This window comes from Copadichromis virginalis, linkage group LG3 (genome assembly GCF_057382275.1).
Source record: "Copadichromis virginalis isolate Kocher_CV1m ecotype Utaka linkage group LG3, C_Virginalis_male_GT1.1, whole genome shotgun sequence".
NCBI lineage: Eukaryota > Metazoa > Chordata > Actinopteri > Cichliformes > Cichlidae > Copadichromis > Copadichromis virginalis.
The window spans coordinates 7,463,175-7,490,080 of NC_140620.1; the positions used below are offsets into that span (position 1 = coordinate 7,463,175).

The 26,906-nt window shown below is 41.4% G+C and overlaps 1 protein-coding gene across 2 annotated transcripts in view; it reads left to right on the forward strand.

Moving 5' to 3' along the window:
- The first annotated feature begins 6,181 nt into the window (after window positions 1–6,181).
- The window catches only part of nat16 (N-acetyltransferase 16), a 41,580-nt gene continuing 20,855 nt past the window's right edge, over window positions 6,182–26,906 (forward strand). For both annotated transcript variants that reach the window (XM_085443129.1, XM_085443123.1), the window contains exon 1: window positions 6,182–6,404. The gene's annotated coding sequence lies outside the window, so the exon portion shown is untranslated. The remainder of the gene's footprint in view (window positions 6,405–26,906) is intronic.

A 26,906-nucleotide genomic window follows, 5' to 3' on the forward strand; every position in this document is an offset into this window, starting at 1 on the left:
GTTCGTCAGCTACCTGATGGTGGTAACCGGCTCTCACGGTCATGCTGCTATTCTCAAGTAGATTGACTCACGCTGTTTCTTGTGCTTCAGGACCTTTTCTCCAGTGTCGACTGCTGCTCACCACTTGGATCTCGGCTCCTTTCCACCTCACTGGGAAATATTTCCAAACCTGACCTGCCTGTCCTCCTGCTCACTCACCACTTTGGATCCAACAAACCCCAGGTCAGCCGTTTCACCTTTTTCAAATTCCGAGGAAGTGCCTCACCTCCCCCTCATTACCACACCTCCACCTCCTGCAAGTAAGCTGGAAAAACTGTTATACTTACCCTCTCTGGTTATCCACTTTAACCCAGCTCTAACCCTGCTCTCCCCATGTGATTTAACCAGTCAAGGACAAACGTACAGAAAATGCTGCATCAAGCCTTGTAATCATAGCTTTCCTAGTTTTGTTAAGCCTGGATTGACAGCTTGGTGTGATGGTTAGTGCTGTTGCCTCACAGCAAGAAGGGTCTGGGTTCAAATCCACAACCTGGCTGGTTTGCAGTGTGTAATTGTGTGGATGCCCTCAAAGGCATCCACACTATTGAGTTCCTGTTTCTCTTTATTATTCTTCATCTGCAAGTTGCTTCCGTACGTTTTTCGGCGCTTAACTACTCCCTCAGTTTTTGTGCTATTTTCACCATTCAAATCTTAAGAAATTCTGCTCTTTCCTGCTATGACTTTGGTGCTCATAACTTCTATGCTTTTTGAGATATTGAATTTTTTTATGCAATATTTTTTGCCCATTTCTTCCACATTATCATTCTGGTCACTGGTTTTCCTTGCCCGGTTGAGCTGTGTTTTAGCTCAGTGAGATGAGCAGCCGTTCTCAGACTGGGAGGCCTGGGTTGAAATCCCGCTTATGGCAACATTTCTTTCAGTTAACAGTTAAACTTTTTTAACTCTTTTCAGCAAAATTTTCAGTTTTTTCTGCTGTTTTCAGAAAAAAAACTCTTTTCAGCAGAAATTCTGCTTATTCACCTCATTTCTGCAAAAATTTTCAGCCTTTTCACCTCTTATCAGCACACTTCTCAGCTGTTTTTAGAAAAACTCTTTTCTGCAGAATTTTCAGCCTGATTCACCTCATTTCTGTAGAATATTGAGCCATTTCACCTCTCATCAGCACACTTCTCAGCAGCTGTTGTGGATAGGCGTAGCTTTGGGTCACGTGTTGTCGGTAATAGTGATTGTTATATCACCTGTTCACAGCCCGAGGGGAATTTTTGTGAATGAGTGGGTGATGGGGGAAGTCGACTTTTGCTGACCGCTCAAGCTTAGGTTGTGTTTGATCACTGTTTTTCTACGGATTTTAAGGATTTGATAACAAATAAAGGAGTTTTAACCTGGAACTTTGACTTACGTTTTAAACAGCGGGCGCGTCAACATTATTCCCCTATTCAGCTGCTCGGCAACTCAAAGGCTTGACAGTCGCCAATAGCAGCTTCTGCTCATTTGAGCAGAATTGTCAGTCTCTCCACTTCTTTGTAAGAATGAGTTTGGCTCAGTGGAGGGCCAGGTTTGAATCTTGCTCAGGGCAACATTTTTTTCACCTGTTTTCAGCAGAAATGTAAGTTTCTTCACCGCCATACAACTTTTTGCAAGTTTTCAACTTTTTCAGCTTTTTCAGCAGACAGCTTCAGCTTTAAAGCGTCTGAAGGAAACGGTTTCCAGGGCCTACTCCGTGGATCGGCTTCCTCCTATCAGCAGAGAATGTACCTTAGTCTGTAACACAGTCAAATATATTCTCAAGTAATATTCAAGCATGCCATTCAGCGTGTTAGTACGAGCTCGGGAGCAGCTTGGGAGAACAAGAAAACAGAGACTGCTTCAGGTTGTCTTCCCAAATTGACTCAACTTTATTCACAAGTAAAATTCATGAGACAGCAGATTATCAGTTTAAACCAGTACAGACCAAGATAAGGCAGCGTCTTCCTGCCCTTGGGTGAAGAAGCATCCTTTGTGTAGTTTATCAGTTCAGCTACAATTGTGATTATCTCAGCGACATATTTTCAAGGCACAAAACAAAGAGTTCTTTTATTAGTGAAATCTGAAACAAACCATTTGGCCTTCAACAGGCGTCTAAAAGATTAAGAAACTAATGTAGCTGAGGGAGTGATCTCTGTGGTATTTCAACCTTGTACCAGCCTGTGATTCTCACACATCAATTCTTGGGTCAAAGAGAAAAATAACTGAAACAAAAGGGGCCTTATTGAATGACAGAGTTTTCCTGCATAATGTCACTATAAAACAATATCCAGTAAATGCTACCATGGTACTAAAATACCTAACAGCGTCCACACTGCATTTTCGCAGGAAATGCAATTTTTTTTCTAGTTAGAGTTAAGTTGGTCATTCTAAATTACCCATGAATATAAGTGCAAATGGTTGTTTGTCTCTATGAAATCATCAACCCCCATATTGGTTCATTAAGGAAGACCAGCAGTAATTGCCTTGATTAACAAAGTAGTTGTTCGAACAACAAGATTTCATTGTGTTTTCCTAAAGTTGTTAACTTGTGTAGAATGAATTAAAACAAATTTCACTCTGCATATTTAAATAAATCACTTCAAGTCAATGTATGTATACTACGTTGAGCCAACGTGATCTGATTACATCAAACCACCAAATGTGTTGGTTTTACATGGTCAGAAATCAGTTACTGTACTTGGTTAAAACACGTGGAAAAAGGTGCCATGATTAAATTGTGTTTATCCAACAACGGATGTAAATCGAAATGTGGTTTTCATTAAACTTTACCATCATTACAATCATTAGTTCTCAAATCAAATTAGTAGTTTGAACTCAGCTAATCTCATGTTAAGTGGTCATAACTGGCTATTTAAGATTCAGTAAGGAAGGAGCCGTTTATTTAACATTTTGCCAAGAAACAAGTTTGAAGTGGTTTGAGTTCAAACATGGGCTCATTTATGTGTCTGCTTCTTCTGGCTGTCTCCCCAAAAGCTGTCAGAAAGAAGCTTTATGCCAAGAGTAAAGGTAAGTGAAGGAAACGGTTTCCAGGGCCTAATCCATGGATCGACTTCCTTCGAGGCGTGGACGTCTATCAGCAGAGAATGTACCTTCACCTATCAGCAGAGAATGTCCCTTAGTCTGTAACACAGTCAAATATATTCTCAAGTAATATTCAAGCATGCCATTCAGCGTGTTAGTACGAGCTCGGGAGCAGCTTGGGAGAACAAGAAAACAGAGACTGCTTCAGATTGTCTTCCCAAATTGACTCAACTTTATTCACAAGTACAACAGTTTATATAGAGGGTAAAATTCATGAGACAGCAGATTTATCAGTTTAAACCAGTACAGACCAAGATAAGGGAGCGTCTTCCTGCCCTTGGGTGAAGAAGCATCCTTTGTGTAGTTTATTAGTTCAGCTACAATTGTGATTATCTCAGCGACATATTTTCAAGGCACAAAACAAAGAGTTCTTTCATTAGTGAAATCTGAAACAAACCATTTGGCCTTCAACAGGCGTCTAAAAGATTAAGAAACTAATGTAGCTGAGGGAGTGATCTCTGTGGTATTTCAACCTTGTACCAGCCTGTGATTCTCACACATCAATTCTTGGGTCAAAGAGAAAAATAACTAAAACAAAGGGGCCTTATTGAATAACAGAGTTTTCCTGCATAATGTCACTATAAAACAATATCCAGTAAATGCTACCATGGTACTAAAATACCTAACAGTAAGTGTGGTGTCTTTTTGGGAAAACGTATTACAACACACAAAGTGAGTTAAATAGTGGCTGTGCTTGTGATGCTAACACACTCTTATAACTGTTGGAAGACGTTAACTTAGAGATCAAAACTGTGTTTTTAAGGTCACACATGAGGGATTTGTTGCTTTTACAGCAGTAACTCGGTAAACTTTATAAAAGATGAGGTCGGTGGTCTTTAGCTGAGACTTCAGCCTCCTCTGATAGGACTGAGGCACAGAAGCTGCTGCTTTTTGTTTTCTTTTTCTCATTCAGAGTTTTAAAGAGAATACTGAGAAGTAAAAGCTGCACAACTGATCTACAGAAACACTTGAATCTCCAATCAGTCATATTATGGTACACAGCACAGATGCTGCTTCTAGGGTTAGGGCGAGGCAACGGGAATCACATTTTTATGAGTCGTTTGTATTTAGGTTGTTTCTGATAGTATCACTTCTATATATTGCATGTGTAAAAGAAAGCAACACCTTATCTTATAGTGAAGAACCATCATTAAACACTGGAATTCAAAGTTAAATCGAATAAATATTCTATAAATATTATTTTAAGAATTACTGTCATGTAGATGAAAAAAAGAGACAGCTCCATTCATTCATATCAGCACAGAGAGAGAGAGGTGCACTGTGCTGCATTAAAATTCAAACTGAGGGCAGATTTTTCAGCTCTGACACGGTTTGCTCTTCAGTTGAGTTGAGTTTTCTATTTTTAAAAGAAAACGTTATTTGCTGCACAAAGTGACTTCGTCCTTATTCATCCATCCACAGCTCTGACGTATAGAATATATTTATACTGCCAAAATAAAAGCTAGAAAAATACATCCAGTAATTACAAACAATATGATTCTTAACAAGTTTTTTAACATGTTTTTTCCTTTACGTTACCTTTTTTTTTCTTTTTTTTGTTATTTCCTCAGAAATAAACCTGAACCTGTATCTGTGAGTGTTGTGACTGTCCTGCTAATCGGACCTTTTGTGTGTAGATCTTTCCTAAATCCTGGTTACGGACTACGAGAGGAGCTGGAGTTGTACAGAAAGTATGGAGCACCTCTTACCGACCCCTGTTCTCCCATGGACCTTGGAGACCCGGACCCCTTTCCCCTGCACATTGCATATATCCACTTGGTGTTTGTTGTTCACTGTAAATAAACGCACTGTCTTTCGCCTAAGCAAAGTCCCTTTAACAAACCTTATGAACAGTGTTCTTCATTTTCTTTCAATTTCACAATTATGCACCACTTTGTGTTGCATTGTGTTTGTATCACATAAAATCCTGTTGAAATACATATAATTTATGGTCTGATAGTTATGCTAATGTTGCTGTCACTACAATTATTACAGAGATTCAAAGAGTGAAGAACTCACATATGGCACGCACAGTCCTCAGCTGGTACAGGACTGCACTCAAAGGACTTATGATGCTTGAAGACAGAATAATAATAATACACAGAATAAAAATAAATATCAAACATAAAGAAAGAAAATCTTGGCTGCTTGTAAGTTATTTCATTCATACTGTTTGTGCATTCTTCTTCATAGCATGCAGGTAAACGCACACAGGACTGATTATTCAGTGACTTTGTCCTCAAACTGTGGAACCCGGTTTTATTCTAATCCAGTATTAATGTTCTCAAGGATATAATTTCTGGTTTTGTTGTTTTTCAATAACACATTTCGATGATACACTGAATGTTCTGTTAGAAATAAAAAGATTCTTTTAGTTTTGATATAGTGTTTTTAACACAGTCATTACTCAAAATTACAAAAAAAATACTAATTAGTAAATAATTTTTTTTATAATTAAGTGTTAAATAACCACAATGATTTTTTTATATATAATGAATGAAACTCCAGAAAATAAAAACTCGAAATAAATCAGCAAGTTATAAAAACTGAAACGGAAAATCGAACTGATTTGTTAACATGTGTGTGACTTTAATGATCCTTTGATGTCGCCTGTTTTCATGAATTGAATGAATGGCGGTGTTTTATTCCACGCTGCAGGAGGCGAACATGACTGGATGTCCTGTCCGAGAAACTAAACAGTTCTTATGGCCGCCAACCGGATCCTTCCGGGTCACTGTCCTTAGTGAGGACCCTTCAGACCGGGAAAGGTCTGAAACACTAACAGACTTAAACATTTAAGGGGATCTGTAGTGATACACTGTTACAAAAGTCCTCTAATTGTCGCACACTGGGGAATGCGAACATTTCTGCAGCGTGAGAAGAGAAATCACAGCTCGCACCTGATTATCTGCAGCGCATCTTGACCTGAGTTCATTTTTGAGCCAGCAAAGGACGAACATGTCCGCTACACTGATGCAAAATGGCTCACTGCTGCTCCTGCTTGGAATTCTCTGCACGTCCCTGATGGTGTCAAACTCACGCAAACGGACACACAGAAATAGCGGAGGGGGAGGGGGATGCTGAGCCGCTCCAGTGAACCCAGTATGGATGCTGACGTAGGAAACTGGGATGGGCGGAGCTTGGGGTTCGTATTGAATCTCCGGGGACACCGGCTGGTCTGTGTCGTTCATTCATCGGTGGAATTATTCTGCTCCGAAATTAGCCGTTCCACCATCAGCCATCCTGACTCCTCCGAACACCGACTCTAAGGACGCTACTCCTGGCCATCCTCTGTGGTAAGACCCGAACAGCGTAGGGCTGGAGGCTCGGCAGCAGATGCTGGCTCAGCGCTGTCCTATATGTTGTCTAAAGGAAAATTACCAGCTTATACTACCATCCTATACGGGCTGCGGGGCGCGCGGTGCTCAGCAGGCCGGCTCGCTTCGTGATGACGTTTTGATGGATGCGAGTTATTTTAATGGGCAGTATTGCAGTATTCTATTTTTGGTAGTATTGTTGCAAAACAGACAACTGCATCGTGTTCTGCGTTATTATTCTTATTGTTATTGTTGTCCCTCCACGCATATGTCCTCCCGTTAATCGGTAATACCACTGTTATTACTGTGATTACGTTTTTCTCTTTTGGAATTTCGTAATAATTTGTCCGCATGATTTAAGGCCAGGGTTTACTTATTAATCCACAGCGTCACATAAGCAGAAAAATGTATTATGCTGTAACGCGCTGAACATTTCAAAATAAAAGCCCTTATAGTTAATTTTAGAAAATTCATCTGATTTTGAGAAATTGCCACATTTCAAACATAAAACGATCTTTAGGACTTCGTTAGTGTCAACCTGCTATCTCTACTCACATCTTTTAGACGACCTATTCAATTTTTTCACAGCGAGGAACAGAGAAGTTCTGACAGTAACACAATCTGCGTCCTTAAAAAGGACAGTGAGTGACTTCATGTAGACCTTTTTGGGCGTTTCTTGCTAATATTCTTGAACATTTTTTGTTTTATTACCTACCAGCTCATTAAGGTCTAGTCTAATTCTTCTGTGGTTTAATAGATGATTGATTCAAACTGAATCAATTCAACATTCATAAAAGGTGAAAGCCTTTCTACTCTTCATCACTCTGGAAAGGATGAAGAGTGGAAGGTGGTTGATCCAGATCGTGATGCCCAGGAGAGTGGGCATTGGACCTTTTGACCACATTGTTAAGCATAGTCTTAGAGAGGGTCAGGATGCCTGAGGAATGGAGAATATCTTTCCTGGTACCAATTTTCAAAAACAAGGATGTTGTACCGTGGGATAAAGCTTATGACTCATCGCATCGAGGAAAAAGTTGTTGAGGCTATGCTAAGAAGAGAGGTGATGAGCAGTAATTAGCAGTGCGGCTTTATGCCCAGACAGAGCCCCACAAATGTGATAATTGCTTTGAGTGTTGAAGTGTAGAGATGGTCCGAAGGAGTTGCACGGTGTCTTTGTAGCTGTGAGAAATCACTCCAAGACAGGCATGTGGGAACGAGAAGTGTCAGAGACATATGTCTGGCTGGTGCAGGACACGTATATGAGGACAAGGAGAAAGCGATGAGGTGTATGTAGAAGGGACAGTTGGGTTCAAGGCGGAGGTGGGATTACATCAAGGATCTGCTCTGAGCCCCTTCTGGTTCACAGTGGTGATACAGAAGAGGCCAGGCTGGACTCTTTGTGGACTAGGATGGTTTTTAGAGATGGTGGGACTAACATAAACCAGAGGCTGAACTGGAGCTGTCAGGGGTATGACCAATGGGAATGACCAGAATGGACAGGATTAGAAATGAGCATATCAGAGGGACAGCTCAGGTCAAGCATTTTGGAGAGGCAAGGCTGAGGTGGTTCGGACATGTGCAGAGACGTAGTGGACATGTAAGGATGCTGAAGATGGAGGCAGAAGAAAGAGAAGTTTATGATTCATAGATGCAGTGAAAGAGAATATGCAGAGGGCTGGTGTGACAGAAGAGGGTGGTAGGAATAGGATGAGATGGAGATGCAGATGATCTGCTCTGGGAACTCCTAAAGAGAGAAGCCAGAAGGAGGGGAAGTTTGAATAATTATAACAGAAGGACCTTAGTAAACAGCAGGATGAGGGCTCAGTCTGCATTTTCAACCCAGCTCATCTACCGTCACACATCTCAGAGAGGGATCCACGCTTAGTTTTTGGGATTGGGTTTTTCTCTTACCCAAATTAAGGCTTCCACTGAAAAGGTGTGGCCTTTCGTTACTGAGTAATATATAGCAGCACAGTTACTTCATGACTCAGTTACGTAGTATTGATTTGTCACCAGGTTTTGGTCATCTTTCAAAAGGTTTGTTTTCTTGCTTTTTCTATTCTTTCAGGAGTAAAGGAAGAGTGTTGATGTGATAACAGTGAACCAAACTGCCGAAGTGTACATTTAACAAACATTCTTTTTTCCTCATTAAATATTTAAAAGCATTTTGCATACTGAGTCAAATAACCCTTAAAAAATAAATGAAATAAAACTGACCGAGTGTGCACAGCTCCACTGTTCCTCAAAATCAGCATTATGGCAGGTTGAAATTCATCATTAAATGTCATAGCATTTTTTTCTGTTCCTTTTTAATCTAGCACATTGTTAAGAATGATATGTTTACCATTCATTGAGTGTCTTGGTATTCAAACAATTTTCTAATGCTTAACTATAAATGAGTTGAAATTCTTGAGTAAACATGAAAAACATTCAGAGACTAGTACAAACAGCCATCACTTCACCCAGCATTCTCAGCCTGTTATAGGCCAATCTCCAACCTTCCTTTTATCAAACAAATCTCCAAAGAATTGTTAAACAGCTAACAGATCGTCTGCAGAGGAAGAGTTTCATCAGGATTCAGCTTTAGTGAAGGTTACTAATGATCTCGGCCTCTGACAGTGGACTCAGCTCTGCGCTTGTCCTGCTAGACTTCAGTGCATCGTTCGATACTGTCGACCAAAGTATGTTAGTATATAAAGTAGTGCATGCCATAGGAAGTAAAGGTGCAGTGGTTTGAATCATATGCAATAGACTCCTTTTAATTTTTCCAAGTAAAGTCACACACCAAGTTAAATTCCACAGGATCCCGTGATGGGACCAGTTCTGATTACATTATGCGTAAGAACTCGATGACCTCTAATTTCCTGCTTCTACATTTAGATAAACTGAGGTCATTGTGTCTGACCAGATACTTATTGTGCCTGGAATTAACTTCACTGCCAATAACACTGAGGAATCCTGGAGTCGTGTTCGGATCACCCTAGTGGAGCTAGGTTGCTCTAAGACTTACTTGTGGCCCCTTACTTGTGAGTTTTCAGCTTTCATGACACTGTTCTGTGAAATAAGCTTGGAGTTAAGAGATAAACACGTTCTCGAGTTTCACAATTAGGCTTAAAACGTTCCTTTTCGAGTTGGGGCTGGATCAGATGATCGAGAATCCTCCCGTTGTTACGCTGCAATGGGCCTAGGCTGCTGGCTTCCCAGGTGTTTGTTGCCCATACATTTTTGACTCTGCATTTAATCATTAGTGTTTAATCATCTTTGGTTCTCTTCTTCAGTTTGTCCACCAAAGATTTCTTCCAGTTAAAAAGGGAGTTTTTCCTTCCCACTGTTGCCAAGTCCTGTATTGTTGGTTTTCTCTGCATTATTGTAGGGTCGTCACATTACAATAGAAAGTGTCTTGAGGTATATAAGCTATATAAAGATAGTTGAATTAAATTGAACTGAATACATTCCAGGGCTCCAAAATACAAGCTAGCTGAAAGGTTTATGTAATTATTCTGGACAGTAAAAATCACACGATGGTCATTAAAACGGGTTCAGACTTGATGATGATTCATCTCCCATATCATGACCGCATAAGATGGCTGAACAAGTATTGGTATCATCATCAGTATATTGATCCTGAATTTACATGGTATTAAATTAATACTAAAACGTCCATGATCACTAATGCTAATGCTCCCCACTTCAATCACAGATGATAATAATAAAACGGTAATAACTATTCAAAAACATAAAAAAAGGGTAAAATCCGAAACAGCTGCACATGAGATTAATGCTGCAGAAAATCGTTTACTAGCACGATTTGTGAAATAAATATTTCAGTTAAATTAATTATTTTAACGCTGCCTGCGCTATCAGTGTTATTCCTAATGAGGGAGGCTCTACTTTAACTTTAAAATGCATGCTTTTAAAAATTAACGGTGTGTGTTCTGTGCTCCAGAGGCTGCACAAGCGCCAAAGAGACTGAAGGTTAGAAACATCTATAAAAACACTTTTACATTGTCTGCATCACCAAATACAAACACACCCTGTGACGAATCAGCAGAGTGTGCATGTCATGCAGTGGTTTTAGTAAAATATGGCTCAACACTCGTACATATAAAACACCCATCAGCGATGACATGTTCCACTTAACACATGCAGAATAAAAGGATCAGTGACAACACGGCGCCTCCAGCTGATTTGAATAGAGAGAGAGCTTCTGATATGAGCTGATCTCTTTTGACAGTTTGGTATTTGGAGTTGAAAGAGAGGAGGCATTATTGTATTAATCATGCAAGTGAGAGAAAACACAACACGGACATCCTTCTCTGTCCACTTTTGTCAACAATCTTTTTAACACTGTTTCTCTGACAAAGGCAGTGGACGTCAACACGGGACGGTTATGTGGACAGAGATCCGCTCATAGTCTGCTACCCTGGGTTCAGATGGTTGAGCGTGAGCCTAACAGGTGATTAAGTCAGCGTGCACAGCTCGTTACAGTGATAGGCTTTATACTTCATGCTTGTGCTGCTTCCTCACCAACTCATCACCAATGATTCCAATCTAGTGTCTGATTGTGTGCTTGTTGTATGTTTCATAACGAATCATGTGACTATGTACATGGCTCTTGCGTAATTGGGCTAAGTGGATTTGTGCTTGTTTTAAAGGACTTTGAGACCTCTATAATATTAGCCGACAGAGACCTCACGCATAACAGTGTTTACACATTATTGATGTTCGAAGTCTTTATGTCTATACTGAGCTGAGCAGCTCACAAAGATGCAACTAAAAAGTGCAGGTGGAGGCTGCACTATACAGTGCTGTGAAAAAGCATTTCCCCCCTTACTTGCATTTTTCAGATCATCAAATAATTTGTAATTTTAAACAAAGATAACCAGAGCAAATACAAAATGCAGTTTATTAATGGAAAAAGCTAAAAACTGAACTGTGAGAAGTCATAAAGTAAACCTATAAACTGGTTGCATTGCTCTTGGCTGTCAAGCAGTTGCTATAACTGGCAATTGATATTTCACGTGTCTGAATGAATTTTGTCCCACTATAGTTATCACAGTTATTTTAATCCAGCTGCAGTGGATTCTACATCCTGTGTAAGGTGATGTCAAAACATCTCAATCAGATGTTTCTGGGTTTCGGATTTGACTAGGACTCTCCCCAACCTTTGTCCCTTTGGTTTTTTTTCGTTTTCAGTGGTTTTGAGTAGACTTACTGTTGGGTTTTGGATCATTGTCCTGCTGCAGGTGTTTAAGCAGAAAGACAGCCCAGGAAAACAAATAAACAAACAAAAACCCATCACAGAACATCCAGCCTGTTCTCACTCCCGAGGTGTTACATCCCGATGATTTGTCACGTCCCGAGGCGTTCCTGAGAAACGCGAAAGGTGACCTTCCACGTTCTTATGCTACACGCCGGGTTATGGATGAAATCCAGTTGACTGATGCTCCCGTGGTAAAACACGTTCCAGCCATGTATTCCAGCCCAAACTCTAACCTTAACCAGCACATTAATGATGTTAGACAGTGTTTTCCCAAGACATTTAAGTAAAATGAACGTACATATTTAGATTCATTCCAAACAGTTCTCATGTTTCCTCGTTTTTCCGATCTCGTGATTGAGGGACGTGTTGGGTACCCAGAAGCGTAAGATGTTGACGGTTTGTCACCCAGCGTATGTAAATGTTACACTTTGGGAGACAGAACGTGTTGGAACATCACACGACGCCTGACTGTTGTATTTTGGCTGCTGTGTACTATTGGCTCTCTTCATTAGTTCCCTTTGTGTTGCTTGGTGTCCTAGTCTTTTCTGCGTTTGTCCATTGTTTTTCCATGTTCCCCTGTGTAGCAATGTTGGCTCATCAATAGAGGGCGCTAGGACGCCACTCCCATAAAAATATCGTGAGAAACAACTATAAAAATAAGTTTTCAATGGATGAGTTTGCTCGTACGTCATGTTGCCTGCCCTATTGGCCAAACATGATTACATTCTGATGATTTTGTAACAGCCAAATGGGAGTCTGTGGACAGACTGCAGTTTTTTCCAGTCACAGGGGTCTGAGCCTGAGTGTCTGTTGGAGCTTTGAATTTGCCCCTCGGGCTGCAATTTTGTGCATCCCTGACCAGTTGGCATGGACTGCCTATCTTGTTTAAGAATTTGATTGGACAATTCAATGTTATTCACACATCATCACAGCAGGGGCACTCACTCGTTCGCTACTGCTTGCCTGAGGATGGCGACTTCAAGCGCTCCAGCAAGTGAAGTTGGTTAGCTGGATGTGGTGTGAGCAATGCCTTCTTTTGCATTATGTGTCTGCTGTTGATTTGTCCTGGTGCCAAATTGTTTTGGACCACTACAGGTGTACGGGGCTTAAAGCACTTAACAGAAAACTGCAAAAGACACAAAAGTAGCCACTTGGACAATTGCATAAGGCTACACCTCTTTGGCGGGTTTAGAACAGTCGAACAGCTGCATGAAAGCTGTTGAACTGGCAGAAGAAAGTACGATGAAGAGGTGACAAGAAATCAGCATATTTCTGTCTAGAGTCATAAGCTATGCAGAGCCTATGAGTTGTGTTAAGGTTCAAAATATTGGGGATGGAGACAAGAGAAAAACCACAATAACAACACTGGTCCGGTCGGGTTGAGTCAAACGATGATGATCACACACGTGGGAGATGGACACTGATGCAGACAGCCTCAAATCTCAAAGTGGTGGAGCATTGCTCAAACTCTTATAGCCTCTGGTTCTCCCACCTTATCATAAAAGCCTAAACATTCACATTCTTTCTCTCACACGGCGCCTAAGCTACGACCTTGGCTCCCTGTTTATCTGCTCGTGCTGAGATGGGGCAGAAAACTCCAGCATGTTCTGTTCTCTTCTAATCAGACAAATAAGGCGATGACTTTCTGCGAACAGTATTCCTTATAACTCAACAGTATAATGCATCATAAACAATATCATTCATTCACAATAAATCAGCAGTCTAATGCAATGCAAATCAGTTTAAATACTGCAATAATTATCACCTTCTTCTAATTCAGGAGAATAATGCCAACTTAAACTACATAATAATTCACAATCTTTATTTCGGGGTCTAACATGGCATAAAATAATATCATAATTTTACAGTTGGCTTAGATATTAGTGTAGATATTTGTGTTTGCAAAACTGTGTTGATTTTAGATTTGTGTGTTTTCTCCTGACCTTTTGGCTGTTTTACACCTTTTGTTTCACCCGTCGGCGGGAATTGATTCGAGTTTAGTGATTCTGATTCCTTGTCGATTCTCTTGTCACCACCGTCGCTAATCAGCAATAAAGACATTACATTCATGCAAATTAAATGCATGCTGTGGGTCAAATTTTTGTGCATGATTGTTGAGGTGTTTCCCCTCTATGTTGTGATCACTGTTGGAGTCATTACTCACAATTATTACACGTATTGCACAGAACACGCTCCTTAAATGTAATGCAGTACTTTACTGAATTACTTAGAGACGCTGTCTCATAATCACCATTTAACAATATAAACCTGAGGCTACAACTCCACACAACAACACAAATCCTTAATGAGGACTCTAAGATATTTCTCTTAGTAGAATACAAAGCTGACCGCACAAAGCAAAGATAAAAGCTGTCGCCGCGGTGATTCTGCTTTAGAAAGGTGAACAGGTAGAAATGGAGGCTGCAGCCTGACTGGGTAAGGACCTGGCTGCTGGGGTCAGCTTTCACTCAGCTTTCACTCTGGGTTCTTGGCTAGCTTAGCGTTAGCATGCTGTCTTGGCAGATGCTTGCAAAGAACCAAAGTTGTGTCAGGAACATAATGCAGCTGTTTCTGCCCTGGATGCAGTTTTCCACCTTACCATGTATCTCGTTTTTTTTATGGAATAAAAATAAATGCCCTGCGACAGCCTGGGGACCTGTCCAGGGTGCACCCTGCCTTCACCCTGAGACAGCTGGGATGGGCTCCAGCACCCCCTGCGACCCTGTAAAGGATAAGCGGAAGTGAATGGATGGATGGATAAAAATAAATGTCCATATCCATGCTCTAGACTGCGTCGCTATATCCTCCTCTGACACAATAAGCGGGATTGATAGGCAGGCAGACTCATAATTCCAAGGAATTGGACTATCAGGAACCAGCTTTCTACAAGAACCAGTTCTTGATTCTCATCCCTAAGTTAGGTATGTTTCCTGTTCAGTTGTTTCTTCCTGTTTTATTGTTGTAATGTTGTTTTCTGCGTCTTGTGTTGTTACTTCCCCCCACTTCATTATGTCTATAGTTTCCAGCTGTGCTCCCACCTGCTTCCTCTTCCCGCATTATCTTATGTGTACTTATACCTATCTTTTCCCCGTTTTCTCATCTTGTTTCTGTGGTTCTTTTTTCCCTTTTCTCCTCAGCCTCCTCTGTGTATACCTGTGCATACTATTTCTTAGCTCCGTGTTCCCTACTGTACCTGTCAGGGCCATCGCACACGGAGTCACGCGCAGCGTTGTCCTTGGAAATTAATGACTGCACATGTGCTGCAGTGCAGCTTGGTCAAACAGAGAGGAAAGATGAGAGGGGGTGAAAGAGGAGAGAAGTAAAAAAAGAGAGGGGGGTAGGATTGCAAGAAGGAAGAGGAGTGGAGGTTCTTTTTTAAAGAAGCTAAACAGATGGTTCAGGGAAAGCTGAGGTTTGACAGAGTATGAACTTCAGATAAGCATTAAGACTTACACAGAAAGAAAAGAGGTTTTCATTGCTTGCAGATAGCCCTCAGTCGAGATGTACTACTGTGAAACAGTGCTTATTAAAACCGTGTGTAACTGAGCAAACTGCTTAACTCACGCCTTTACTCTTATCTGAAAATGGACAGAGCAGACCAGAAATACAAAACACAAAGCTGTCATTCCTGCAGTTTTCTCACCTTCTAGTGTTTCATCGTATTTATAACACCCACTGAAAGCTGCGGCAGTAATGACACAGATAATCCAAGCCCATCCCCCACACCAATCGCTGCCTCTCCTTGACCCTCATTCATTTTATAGACAGGCAGTTCTTCATTATTAGTCAAAAGGATTCGTTTTGTTCACGAGGTTTTCTGATTGCTTTGAAGGTTTTGCTAATGTGAGGTTATGGAGAGGTTATGATCACCCTCAAGACAAAGAATAGTGACAGAGGGATTTGCTTAGTGCTGTGTGTACATCAGACATATAATCCACTAAGGAAAGAGTAACACATTTGTTAGCAATATGGGTGGTGGTTTCCTCCATGCCAAAATATCCATGCATACTTCAGAAAACAGAAAACAATTCAAATGTAGCTAATTACTGTGACTCTGTGTAATAGCTTATCATAGGTACTTAATGGTGATGCCGGTCTTGTGCCAAAAAACGTTCTCAGTTTATAAAATTGTTCTTGAGTGGATTCTGTCGCTGGCTGATTCTGCAGGCATGTAATAAACTGAAGGGGTTAGTTAGGGGTGAGGTGAGAAGAAGAACGCACAGGAATATAGGACAAAAGATACACCGTGGAAGAGAGCCAGAGTTGAACAGTGAAGGTTTTAAGCCTAATCTTAAAAGCAGAGAGTCTGTCTCCCAAATCGAAACTGGAAACTGGTTCTACAGAAGAGAGCTGGTCTTCCTCTTCTTCTACTTTTAAATGTCCTGGGAACCACAAGTGAGCCTGCAGTCTGAGAGCCACGTGCTCTATTGGGGTGCAGGTAGCAGAGAAGAGAGGTCAATATGGGGAAATATCCTCTCCTTCTGTTACATTTGAGTCATTTGAGTCATGAGTCATAAAATGTTTCTTCCACTGAAAATGTCCAGACGAACATTTCTTCTTACCTGGATGACTAAACATTCATCCAGATGTATATAATGTAAATAGAATGAGTCTCAGCACTGGAACGCCATAATTAACCTCAGGGTGTGACGGCAACACTCAGCTGTTCATCTGCATCTAGAGGTCAAAGGTCACTCTTTCAAGGATGCCAATGTTCACATTTTGGACAGAGAAGACAGATGGTTTGAAAGAGGAGTGGAAGAAGCCATTTAGTGAATGACCATCTTTGAACAGAGGGCGGGGCTTACGACACCAACTGTCTGCCATCTATAATCCAGATGCCTTAACGCCCGCTCTCATCCTGGGCCATTTGACCTCAGTAAATCACATGATAGGGTGAGTTCAAGTTTCACAGTGGGCTCACCCGAAACCTTGGCTGATCGAGACGTCTTCAAGGAAACTTAAAGAAGTCCAGACGCTTTTCTTTCAGAGCTTGATTGTTGTCATTGGTACTGAGGTGCAGAGACAGAACACTTCTGGGTGCCAACGAGGGCAGCAGGGGGCACCTTCTGGCGATTTGGCATTAGGCTGGTGTTGTTGAAGGTGACCCACAGAAAGATGACATAGACAGACTTTATTTAATCCCACACTGGGGAAATTTTACCCTTTACAGCAGCACAAGGGACAGGAGGAAATGGGGAATTAGAGATATGTTAGAAAAACAATAAACATAATAATAGTAGTATCCTGTGTTTGTATTATACAGCTTGATTGCTGTGGGATGAAGGATCTACGGTAGCGCTCAGTCCTACAATGGGGCTGTAACGATTTACTGCTGTAGGAGCGTCTCAGGGCCTCCACGGTCTCATGCAGAGGTTGAATGTTGTTGTCCATGACGGACATTAGCTTGGCTAACATCCCCCTCTCACCCACCTTCTCTATGGAGTCTAGGGGACTGTCCAGGACATAGCTGCTCCTCTTCATCAGTCTATTAAGCTGTTTCCTGTCCCTCTTCGTGCTACCACCTCCCTAACAGACAACCACATAAAAGATAGTAGAAGTAATCAAAGTGGCATTAAAGGTCCTTAGTGGTGTTCTTCACACCCCAAATGTCCTCAGCCTGCCCAGCAGATAGAGCCACGTTTGGCCCAGAGCATGAACATTGTGTAGCCAGTCCAGTTTATTGTTATGGTGAACAGCTGGGAATTTGTACATGTCGACTACCTCGATGTCCAAACCATGGATGGTCATCAGTGCGATGGGGGCTGGTTTTCAGTTAACCACCATCTCCTTTGTCTTATTGGTGTTTATGTGCAGGTGGCTGAGTTCATACCAGATGACGAGGTCGGTGATGACCTTCCTATACTCCAGGTTGTGCTGTATACCAGTTGGCAGACAGCATGGACTGTCAAATGTCCATGCAGTCATTTGACAGTCAACCCCTGCTGATTCCAGCTTCTCCCTCAGCAGTGCTGGTTGGATTGTATTGAAGGCACTGAAGAACTCCAAAATCATGGCCCTCACAGTGCTTCTAATAATCCAACGGTAAAAGTGGTCTGTGCAGGAGGAAGATGACTGCATCATCTACATGAAACAAACTGCAGGTGGTCCAGCAGCATGCGCACCAGAGGTTGGATGTGATCTTGAACAATCTTCTCCTGGGTCTTCTTCAGGTGGGAAGTTACGACCACAGGTCTGAAGTGGTTAGTCACCCTGGGGCATACAGTCTATGGCACTGGGACCACACAGGAAGTCTTCCACAGGACTGGGACTTTCTCCAGAATAAGGCTCAGCACCGTCAGGCCTGTTGCCTTTCTGGTTCTGAACTTCTTAAGTTTCTTCCTCACCTTGTCAGCACTCAAGGAGGGGGTGGGGTGCTATTGGCGAGGGAGTAAAGTGGTGAGTGATTAGGCGTAGAAGTGACATATGGAGTGGAGTGTTCAGGGAGGGGGTGGGGTGGTGTGATTGGTCACAGGGAGAGGGGGAAAGTGTGTAGCAGCCTTGGGTGGTGTTAAGAGGGGGCAGAGCGGAGTCTCTGAGTCAAATGTATGAATGAATATCTCACAACTGACGGATTGTTAGGGCCCGGTCTGTGTTTGTGTAGTTGTTTGTCCTACCACACTCCAGTGAAAAAGGAAAGTTTAAAGTCCTGCAGGTATCTGTCCCACCATCAGAATCAGGGTCGTGTTTATTGGCCAAGTATATGTGCAGACACATACAAGGAATTTGGTTCCGGTAGATGGAGGCTCTCAAGCACAGCAATCACACACACACACACACACACACACACACACACACACACACACACACACACACACACACACACACACACACACACACACACACACACACACGTCTATATATACATTACACATGCATAGACATACATACACAAAGCTGTGTAAACCAACTATAAATAACTAATCTAAACTTCTACATAGAGCTGGGCGATAGACCTCGCCGCTCTTGTCCTCTTAAAAAAAAAAAAAGAACAGCCAATCCAAATTAAGTACTGCAGAGCTGAACCAGCGGCACGTCACGTGACTTGTTACGTACAGCACAAGTGCCAAGCCGCACCTGTATGTGTTTGGGAAGCAGCCAGTCACCGTGCCGCCCGGGTAATGGAGGAAATGAGTGTGCCGACTAGAGAAAAATCAACCGAGCGTGACCGAAGAGAAAACAGATGATGGTTCCAATGCCGGAGAGATTGTCGAACGGAAGAGCCACAGAAGCTCCGTAGTGTGAAGGTATTTCGGCTATTTCAAGTCTGACAAAAAGCAGAGTAGCGTGCACTGTAAATTGTGCCGAAAGCAAGTCTGGAAATACAATAAAGCGGTGCATGCTCAGTCTCTGACTGGATGCGCTGATTCGTCATTCAGCTTTTGTCAGACTAAAGTAACTGTTAAAACTGTTTGAAAAGCTCAGCTATACAACAAGGAGAGATTGAGAATTTCCTTTTAGTTCTCAGTTTATTTGATATTGACAAAAGTTAGTCAGTTTTGTCTGTTCTTCTGTAAAACAAACTAAGATTTATTTTTAGAATTAATATTTTGTTTCTAAGTGGAATTGACAATTTAGTCTGTTTCGTTTATTCTATTTTGAAACTTAAACGCTTTAGCGGCTGCCTTTCTTTTGTAGTTTGCAATATTTGCCTTTATTTATCTGAAAAAGTCTCATGTTCCTTAAGTACATCTACCCTGTTGAACTTATTATGGGAAATAAATATTTAAATAAAAACAAGCTGCTGATTATTTCACATTTTACTTGTGAGCAACGGCACATTTAAATCTTACAAATATAGTTATTTGGCTTATATCGTGATAGATATCGTTATCGCCTGAAATGAAAAAAACATATCGTGATATGAAAAAATCTCATATCGCCCAGCTCTACTGTCATCTCTACAGTCTTAAGAGTGTTCAGCTCCAGATTGTGCTGACTGCACCAGAGTACCAGCCGCTCAACTTCCTGCCGGTATGCAGACTCATCACCATCCTGAATGAGGCCAATGACAGTGGTGTCATCTGCAAACTTTAGGAGTTTAACAGCCGAGTTCTTGGAGGTGCAGTCGTTAGTGTAGAAGGAGAACAGTAGTGGTGAGAGGACACATCCTTGAGGGGCACCAATACTGAGGGACCGGGTTTCAGAGGTGATCTCCCCCAGCCTCACTTGCTGCTTTCTCTCTGTCATGGAAACAAAGCTCTGCCTTCAATAAAGCAGTCTTACCCACTCTTGAAGTGGCTTGCCATGCAGTTAGCTGGACGTATGGAATCACTACTCTTCAGTGGAGGCCTGCTTCAGACTGCTTCATCCGTTGAGTCATTGTTTTACCAGATGGAAAAAAACCTGACCTATAAACAGGTCACAGGATCCATCTAGTCACATATACAGTTGTGATACAGTCTCACGTACTCAGAACATTCAGAGTGAACAATCAGTATCCGTGTAACCTTTATCTTAATTCAACTAGCTCTGCTGTACAACAAAATAAATCACTGCAGCATCATATCCTTCTATGTGAGCTGTAATTCTATCAACTTGAAGGCCTGACGATGTTCACAACTCCTAGATTTAACACTTAGCTGCATTTGGCAACTCACTGTAGCTCACTGGACTTGCACATTATGAAGATCTCAAAGAAAATAATGACTAACATGACTAAATTATTTTTCTGTTTTTCTAGCTGGGCTACAACCTCCACCATTGAACTCATGCATGCCACGTTGCATGGCAATGGTTGAGTAATTACTATCTGATGGGACTAAACATGCCAATCAAATGAATGATAACCTTCATCCAAAATATATGTAAAAACTGTGGTTAAACCCTGAAACAGAGACTATAACATTGCGGACCCCCATAACGCGCCAGCTGCAGGCCCAAGGCTGGAGCCGAACAATCACTCTCTGATAACGACTGTGTTACGGCTATTCTTCCCATCCCATGCAAGGACACCTGGGTTGGCTGGAGGACTGTTTACTTAGCCTGATAGGGCGAAGGACACTGTCTCAGCTGAACTATGGACACGCACACACACACACTTACACTGATAGGCACTCACTCATCCCCCTCCCCTTCCAACGCCTTCGATGCTTGTTTCCTGCGAGGGAACGCAGCGGCTGTGTGCCGCGCTGGAATGGTAGCGCTGTGCAGGGCGGCTGCTGTGTTCGCTTCGGATTACTCCTCACCCCCCACCCACCCCTGTGGCTTGTCATGTCTTCACAATGTTGTGCTGTGGACATTTATGTGCTTTTTGTGCAAAGGAGTTTTTTGTTTCCTGTTCTCATGCTGTCCTACCATGGAAGCACAGCATGAGTAGGGGTCTCTTTTTTCCTCTTGCACTTTCCCCACTGTAGTGTACATTTCAATGTTTTTTTTCTCTGATTCTACCAATCTCCGACCTGTATCCCCATGTAATGTTTGTGCTATATGTGTAAGGTCGGGGGGGGGGCAACCATTTCACTGCAGGGCAACCTGCATGTGACAAATAAAGCTTTGATTGATTGATTGATATACCACAGCTATTAGTGAGTGCCCAGGTTTCTCATACTGAACGCGTTTCGGCTGTTCTCAATCCCTAGTTGAACTCAAACTCCAGGCCTCAAGGGCCGGCTGCAGGTTTTAGATCTCATCCTGGGTCAACACACCTGAATCACACGATTAGTTCGATATCAGGCCTCTGGAGAACTTCAAGAAATCTTGAGGAGGTCATTTAACCATTTAAATCAGCTGTGTTGGATCAAGGACACATCTGAAACTTTAAAATACAACTCTTTCAGTCTGCAGCTCTGCTGGTGGATTTTGGTCTGCAATGACGATTTCTGTGTCACGACGATGGCTGTCAGATACTGGAAGAGTTACTAAATCTGGACTGTCAACAGGGAAGTTACATGACTGGTCAGTCTGTGAGATTTGGTCTGGATATTATTGATCAGAGTCTGAGACACGTTGCTGGCTTAAGTCCTTGTGTCTGCCTCACAGGCTTGTCACTACTCTCTGTGGATAGATAGCCTCAGGGGAGTAGTCCTGATGCAGTCTCAGGAGTGGAGTGGAGGTAACAACCAAAGATAAGTTTGCAAACCCAGTTATTTCAGTCTTGGTGGAATTGTATGTGCTGGGTTTTTGATTGTACGTTGCTATGGCAATTGCATACTTAGTAAAGTGATCAGCAATTAAAAGGATGTCTTTAGTTCCACTTTCGTCTGGTTTGAGAGAGATGAAATCCATACAGAGAGTTCAAGTGGCCTTGTAGTACTGATGTTGCCTAACAGTGTGGCTTTGTCAGGGAACGCCTTTCTGCGCACACATCTACCACAGGTCTTTATTTCCCTCTCTGCATCATAGGCCATTCTGGCAACTAAAATGCCTGCTGGCAAGCTAATGTCCAGCGGATCCCAAAAAGCCCTTTGGGTGGGTGATATTGGTCTTGGCTGTCTCTTGATCTAAACCTTTTGGTAGATTGAGGATAACCATGAATCAGATCATTGAGGGACTTCACAATGCTGGAATAGTCTTTTAGAGACCTTCGATAATATCCAGCAAATCCAAGAAAAGATCACAATTCTCTGAGATCTCGAAGGACTTTCCAAGAACAAAGGGCAGAGATTTTCTCTGGATGTGTCAGCTCCATTTTGGGACACTACGTGCCCCTGGTACCGCACTGAGGTCTGGAGAAACACACACTTTTCAGGTGATAACTTTAATCGGAACTCTCTGAAATGAGTGAGGATCTCCAACAATCTTGCTTCATGATCTTCCAGGGTTTTAGAGAACACAATCAATTTGAGAAAAAAACTAGCACCCCTTTCAAATGCATATCCTTCATGCACTTCTCCATTAGTCTTCAGAATGTGTTTGGCGCATTTTATGAATGTGCGTGAATGTAGTTAGAAAGCACTACATACAGAGAAAGTGCTTGTGGGAATGGGTGTGATTGGGAAAATGAGTCATGTTGTATACAACGCTTTGAGTAGAAAAGCGCTGTATAAGAATCAGACAATTTACAATAAGTAGCCAGGGAGAGGGAGGTCTGGGCTCCTCTGCTTAGCCTGCTACCCGTGTGACCCAGTGCTGGATAAGAGGAAGAAAATGGGTGGAAGGGTGGATCATTTAGCCCAGAAAAAAGTTTGTTGCCCTATAAAAAAAGCCTCCGTAAAACCCATCACAGCACAGAAACAGCTTTAGTGAAGGTTCCAAATGATGTTGACCTCTGACAGTGGACTCATCTCTGTGCTTGTCCTGCTAGACCTCAGTGCAGCGCTCAGTACTATTGACTACGGATGTTCCCGGCAACTAACTTCTTAGCCGACTTATTGAGAAAAACAATTAGACTAACTGACTAATCTGAAGCTAAGAAACACTCAGATATTCTGTTACATTTAAGAACAATTAAATGGAAAATGTCTAAAATTAATAACAAAGGCATTTTATCCCATTCATCACATTCTTCAAAAATGAATCTTTCCAATTAATCGCGTGGCACCTCGCATCGTGCTAAATATAATTTGAAAGCATGTTACTGCAAAAGATGTTCACGTGTTAGTAAAATATGACAATATGCTCAAAAATTGTAAATAAACAGTGTAGTACACTCTGCTGTGCATTATGAAGGATGCCGCTGTTTGAAAATCCATAACCACTTCAATAAAAGTTACAATTTAAAATAGCAAAACAAAAAGTCATGCAGCCAAGTCAGGTCACGGGTGCAGCAGCAGAGAAGCTCAGACCTGCCTCTCACCACCTACTCCTGAGATGTAATCTCTCCAACATGTCCCGGGGTTACTGTGCTTTCTGATACCAGCATTACATTTTGGGGGAATTTGAACCACAGTAGCACATCTGTTGAAATGGGTGACGCAGGCCAGCCTTTGTTCCCCACGTGAATAATTAAGCCGTATGCACCCACGACACTTTTAATAGTTCATCACTGCCCTTCTTTGGACTACTTTGGATTGCAAACCAGGAACATCCCACAGGAGCTGCAGTTTTGGAGAGTTTTGCATTCACAATGGGACATGTAAGGGGAAGGGGTGTGGCTATATGCTGCTGACACAGTGTTCACCATAGCATGTCTTATGTTTTATTATGCAGGTTTAATTGTGTGAAGATTATTCGGTGTTCTTGCCATGATGATCCTCTCATTTTTGGCACGTGGCGATCACATTAACCGGTCTCTGACACAGTTTATTACAAGAAAGCTAATCAGAGATTCCTTCTTATCAGGAGGCTTTGGAACCACAACGTGCTGGAAAGAGTTTAAGTGAGCTAGGTCAGAAGCATCCTTATGTTCAGTATTTCAGTCTGGTAACCCAACTGTGGCAAGTAAGAACTAAACAGGATTATCAGAGCTGCTGGAAAAATTACTGGCGGACAACAAACTTCGCTGGATAAGCTGCATCATAAGGCTGTTCTCAGGGAAGCTCGGTCTATTGTTGCTGACTGTGAACACCCTCTTTATTCTGACTTTGAATTAGCACCCACAGGATGACCTTATAGGGGTCAGTTGTGCAAAGAGCAATCGGTATACTGAATAATGAGATGCTGCGATGTGTTTTTATTGTTGTTGTATGTGTTGTATGTGTGCTTGTGTGGAAGTGTGAATGCAGGTTGATGTGAAGTTATTTGCTTGATTTGTTTATGGCTTCATGAACTGAAGACAATTTTCCACTGATGTGGATAATAAAGTTAATCTATTCAACTCTATTTTTTCTGTTTGATGAGAGATAAAAACAAAAAAAGTAAAACCCTACATATTCTGGTCTAATTAAATTACTTAACACTAGAACACCAATTGTCAATTTATCAGCACTTGAACAAATCATTTAATAAAAGTGAAGTTATGAAGCACAGAAACAAGAAGTAGAAAAATATTCTTTACTGTTGTGTTTTGTAACTCAGAAAAATAAGTGATGTTTCATCTAAACGAATCAGGTTGTAGAGCCCAAGAAAACCTTTTCTGAATTATCGATGCCGTCTTAAATATCCCATTATTCATAACCAGTGCTTTGTTGTACAGGTAGTGGGCTTAAACCATTAATCACACATGCTAGATGGATTCAGTGAAAGCTTAGAGGAATGGTGTTTTCTCTGATGCTGGTTAAAGGCTTCTGCAGTCCTTGCCCAGGTAAGGGAACATTCAGTAAAGTGCATGTTTTACTTTTATATGTGGTAACTACTTGATCACAAAAGTCAAAATTTGTAGCATAATATGTGTTTCTATATTTCCAGAAAAAAACAGGGGCAACTGCTTTTCCATTCAAGCATGGATCCAGATGACAGAGACAGCACGGCTGCATTGTTAATGAGCCCCTAAAACCTTGCACATAATAAAAGCTGCTGTTCTATTTTCTGTTACCAAAATCAATTAAAAAAAAAACCCTTTTAAACACAAAATGTTTTGGAGTCTTTTATACTTTTCTCACATTTATTTAAGCAATTCAAAAAGCATACATAACATTCATTCACCATTTCATTCATGGCCAGGAGCCCTCAGAGTCATTTACTCTGATTTTAAAAGAATAAATATGAGTCAACTATTGTAATTTGCCCTCTTTCTGCTAACAGGCTCCAAGCTATCCCATATGGAAAAGAAATAGTAAAAACTTATGTGATTTACTCATGAAAGCGGCCACTTTCTCATTACTTTCATATATTGTTTTAGGAAGTATCCAAAACATACAAGTTTCATTATATAATTTTTCAAGGGATCTTATATCTGTTTTCACTCTTGTATGCTTTTCATACAAGTTTCACACAAGACAGATACAAACTTTATAAGATTTATATATATCTTTTCCATATGGGATGGCCCTGTGATAGTGTAAGGAACTACTGCCACTGGAACTCCAAGATGTAGTCCACCAGCATTTTAAACAATGTGTTGCAGACCAAATCGAATCTGTTAGAAAAATTACATTTATTTGAACATTTTTGAGGTTTCTTTTCAATTCTGTTTTATTTATAAAAAAATAAATAAAATCACAATAAAAGTCGCCTCAAGGTATATTATATATTGTAAGGTAGACCCTACAATAATATGGACAAATATTAGGAATCATATGACCCATATGAGCAAACACTTGGCAACAGTGGGAAGGAAAAACTCTCTTTCAACAGGAAGAAACCTCCGGCAGAGCCAGGCTCAGGGAGGGGCGGGGCCATCTGCCTGAACCAGTTGGGTGAGGAAGAAAGAGCAAAAGATGTGTCTATTTGTTCTTACCACTGACCATCAGTGATATACTTCCACATAAACATTAAAACGTTACCCAGCTGGAGGTGAAGCCCTAACTTTTGTCACATCAGCAAACAAATTAAGTTTGCTAAACGAAGTGTATTAGAGCCTAATCACTTTTAATAATGACCACTAGCCACAACATTAAAACCACCTGCTTAAAATTGCACAGACCTGCTTGTGTTGTCAAAGCAGTCAGAGCATGGGTGCAACAGATGTTGGGGGTGTTTGTTGTGTCTGGAACGTCTTCTGCTGTAGCCTGCAGATCCTTGATTAGATCAGGATCTGGGGAGTCTTTGTTGCATTTTCTTCCAGCGGAGGTGCATCGTGAATAAGCTGAATGAGACAGCTGCCATCAGGGGGCACTGTTGCTATGTGGAGGTGTGTTTGATCTGCAATAGTCTTAAGGTGCATTGTACATGTCAAAGTCACATCCACAACACTGCCAGAAACCAAGGTTTTTTAGCAGAACATAACAACATTACGGTGAGATGTTCAATTATTTTTTACTTTACCTCTCAGTGGTTTTAATATTGTGGCTAGTTTGTGTAACCCCAAACCACTGCATGGAAAGAGTGCTTCAGCGATGCGTGTGACATGGAACACACACAGACATATCTGAGCAGACTGAAGGACGAAGAATGCTCAAAGTTTTTGCATGTGTTCATATCAAACTGTTTTCCTGATCCTTTTGCATGAGGTTGCTGAATATTTAAATACGCTTTGCAAATTTGGGGCTTGTTTACTCCCCAGTCAAGCCTACAGAGCCTGCATGATTCTAAACTCTCCAAAGTTTTTTGGAACAAATAGCTTAAATTCATCAGATGCAATCTTTTTCAAAAGAATAATTTATTGGGTAAGTGTAAGAACTGCAATTTGGTTTTGATATTATGTTCATATAGGTAGTTATTTGAGGAAATTTCCAAATTAAAAAGACATTTTTTTAGGATTGGAGTAAACTTTTTTCTTGTTACAGTTGTTCAACCTC